This window comes from Gavialis gangeticus, unplaced genomic scaffold (assembly GCF_001723915.1).
Source record: "Gavialis gangeticus isolate Ggan-Ray unplaced genomic scaffold, GavGan_comp1, whole genome shotgun sequence".
Lineage (NCBI taxonomy): Eukaryota > Metazoa > Chordata > Crocodylia > Gavialidae > Gavialis > Gavialis gangeticus.
This window is the reverse complement of record NW_017728992.1, coordinates 112472263-112476335: the sequence shown is the minus strand read 5'-3', so window position 1 is coordinate 112476335 and position 4073 is coordinate 112472263.

The following is a 4073-nucleotide window of genomic DNA, read 5'->3' as shown; positions in this document are numbered from 1 at the left end:
CGGGGCAGCGAGCGGAACCGGCAGGTGCGGGGCAGCCCGCGGCGGCGGCGGGATATAGCCGAGCCCCGGGGCGGGGGCTGACACCTGAGCCGCGGGCTCCTCCCTAGCCCCTGCCGCCTCCAGCCCTCGGCCCAGCCCGGCTCCGGGTCAGGTCCCCGGCGCCGACGACAAGGGCTGAGGCGTGTGCACGCGCCGCCCGGCTGCCTGACGGGCGCTCGGCTCTGGGAATTGCCTCCGCCGCCGCTTCCCGCCGAAGTGCGGCGGGACACGCTGTCCTCCAGGGTCAGGGGCTGGCAGGGCTCCCCGCTCCCGCCCTCCCCTCCAGCCCTGGGAGTTTCCCCAAGCTCTTTTGCCCAGAGTGGGTGCGCACGTCCAAATACCGGGACTGGCTGGAAGAAGCTGTTCCGTACTGAGTGTACCCGGATCCCTTCTGTCTCGCTTTTGTCTGGAGAGGTTGAGAAATGACTCTAGTAGCTTACTAGAAAAGTTTCACAACAATACGAACGGGGTTTGGTTGTAGCCGTGTTGCTCTAAGGACATAGGCAGTGGCTCGTGCACCCCCTGAGAGCACCGGTGCACCCCTGACAGCACCCCTGACAGCCACCGCTCCTGGGCACGGCAGGGCAAGCGAGGGTGCTGGTGCCCCCTTGAGAGCGCTGGCACCAGGAGAAGCAGTCCCCCCCCCCCACGGCCTATTGCGCTCACCCACAAGTGCCAGCAGTGGACCGCTGCCGCTTACGGGTTGGGGGGGATAAGCCGCCCCCATCCAAGTTGCTGACTGTCCACTGAGGGTGCAACTGCCCCCCCCATGACTCAGGAGGCACCAGTTACCCAAGGACATAGGCAGACAAGGTTCTTTGGGTGAATCTGATCTCTTTTATTTGACCAACTTAAATAGTTGGGGGGAAAAAAATTTTCAGCAAGCTTTCAGGTTTCAAAACCCTTTGTCAGGCTGAGGAGGCCTCTGCAGTTGGTGTGCGCTTCATGAGCAGCTATCAAAACTATAAATAAAAGAAAACCCATGACTTAATAAATGAATAACTGTATCTCCTATTCAATACAGAATTATAACTGAAATCAGATTACCATACTGCTTGCTATGACTCATCCTTAGACTTACCAAGTAAACCTTTACAACAACAAATCCATTAAGAGTTTCACCTTGAAATACAGCTAAGTTAATTATTTGCCAAAATAGTTTATCTAATAAAACTTAACTGCTTCTTAATGTCCCTGGAATGAACAGAAAAACAGATCACATTGTGGTCTTCTTGAGTTTGTTGTTATTTTACCTATTATGGAATGTGAAGATTGATCTGATTATTTAACATTTGTTATCTGAACAGTTGTTTATGGTTAATATGCTTTTTGAATAGAGGTGCAAGTATTCCAAATTGAACATTTAGTATGAGCAAAATAATGGCCTAAATGGCATTCTATTGTCTCAGGCCTTTGGCAGAGCAGTGTTTATCCTGCTTTCTACCCTCAGATACTCTGGAAGATAGGATTTTGGATTAGGTTTCAAAATGCCCATGATAAATTGCAGAAACAGTCTGAAATAAATTGAAAGAAATTGAATAAAGACAAGTGCAAAGTACTGCATTTAGGATGGAATAATCAAATGAATAAGTACAAATTGGGAAATGACTGACTAGGCCGCAGTATTGCAGAATATCTAAAGATTATAGTGAATATGAGTCAACAGTGTGCTATTGTTGCAAAAAAGTCAATAGCATACTGGATTACATTGAAATGAGTACAGAATGCAGGAAGCCAGTACTGGTGAAACTTTACCTGGAGTTCAGTTTTGGGCACTGCTCTTTAAGAAAGATATGCAAGCATTGGAAAGAGACCAGAAGAAATTGACAAAAATAATCAGAGGTCTGGAAAACATGGCAAAGAAGAAATGGTTAGAAGAACCAGGATTATTTAGTCTGGAGCAGAGAAGACATGGGGAAATGTGATAACAATCATCAAATACAGAATGGGTTGTTATAAAGAAGATAGCAATCAACTATTCTCTATGTCTACAAGGGAATATGACAAGTAGGGATTGTTTTAAATTGGAACAAGAGAAAGTTAGCTTGGATATTAGAATATTTTTAAATGAGACTGGTTAAGTACTCATTACCTAGTGAGAGTGTGGCATCTCCATCATTAGAATTTTTCAAAATGCAGGATGACCAAATAGCTGTCCGGGATGGTTAAGACACAGATGTTCCCACATTGAGCAGAGGGCTAGACTGTATCACCTCCTGCAATTTTTCCAGCCCTATTTTAATATAAGTCAAAGGAAGGTCAATCAAACATTCTCTCTTTTTTTTTTATCATGATTTTTTTACTAAAAAAAATTGCCATAATTTTTGCTGAAGAAATATTTTAATCTACTCCATTTTTAAATCAATCCTTTTTCCTCACTTTTTGGGGGTTCCTCTACCTAAACAATCCGAAAACACACAAGTTGCATTTTTATATACTCATTCAGATTCTTTCTTACACACAAACTACTTTTAGAGTTTAACAGTAAAATACATTAAGACTTATTTCCATTATTCAGGGTAATGGTTCTGAGCTAAGCAAAGAATAGCTCTCTAGCCATGCTCTTCAGAAATTCTTCACAATTCAGTCAGGCCAGAATATGGAATTGCACACTGCAGTAAAATGATAGGCTTTGGGAACCTTCGAGGGGATGCGTGGACTGACAATGAGCAAGACTATTCAAAGCTATGCCACCTTGAAAGATTTCGTCACCCTGGGAGCCATCAGCTGAGTAAAGCACAGTACAGGTGGGACATGCCTTTAGTACAGCTGTTAGTTCTGTCTGCTTTTGGCCCTTTTTCTCAAGCACCACAATGGGACCCAGAGAGCACTATCTGTTGTATTAGATGGAGAATAAAAATCAAAAGAGATGACTTTTGTAATGTTCCTTGCAGTTTTTCTCTTGTTCTGACTTTAAGTATAGTTGTTATTTTTTTTTCCTCCTGCAAGAGCAAATACTTCTAATCATCTTGGCAAGCGATTCAGACCAGGTGACACCAGAAGCACAAAGTAACTTTTGAACTTTATTCTCACTAAGCATGTCTCAGAGCCATGGATATTAATGTCAACAGATGAGGAAAAACACAGCTTTTCAACATTATGTTGTATTACTAAAATGGTTTGCACAATTCTAGTAATATTGACAAATAAATACATCAAAGAGTCAGGATTAATTGCTCAAAGCTTTGTTGCTTTCTCCATGCATACGTCCCATGCAACTCTCTTGTACTGGATCAGGGATCCAGGTTTTCCACTTGACATGAAGAAACATGATAAAACCTGGATTTTCTCATTTTAAGAAGAAAACCCGAGATTTTCTCCTTTAAAGGAGAAAAACAGGGAAACAATGAGTTTCCCTTTGCAGGCTGGCAGAGTGCCAGCCTAACAAGGGCTGGGGGAGTGGGAGAAGGGCAATCAGCAGGGGGTACCATGTGCATGTGCACATACATATGGCCGCCAGGCAGCCTGGAGAGCAGCTCCCGCAGGTAAGTCTGGCAGTGGGAGGAAAGAGGGATGGGGATTGAGGCCCCCATACGGAGGGAGGGAAGGAGTTGGGCAGGGCTGGAGCTGTTGCCCAGCCAGGGTGGTGTGTGGTGCTTGGGGCCCAAGGCCAGAATGTACAGCCACAGGGCCCCGATGGGGAGTGTGATGGAGCCACAGGGGCTCATCCACGGGGGCAGAGGAGGGAGAGCTGACTCCTTGCCACTGTGCGCCCTCTCAGAGGGACATGGGGGGCATGTGCCCCCCACATTTGTGGGCGGGGCAGGGATGGGAGCAGGCTGCCCACTGTAGGCTCAGGCTCCATGCTCTGCAGCTCTCCTCCTGGGGCCTCTGAAACCCAATGGGTGTTGAGGGAGCTAGCTGGGGTTATTGCGGGGCCCCTGGCACAGCTCTATGAGCGATCGTGGTGCTTGGGCCAGGTGCCAGATGATTGGAAGGTAGCAAATGTGGTCCCCATCTTCAAGAAGGGGAAGAGGGAGGACCCGGGTAACTATAGGCCCGTCAGTCTTACCTCAATCCTGGGGAAACTCTTT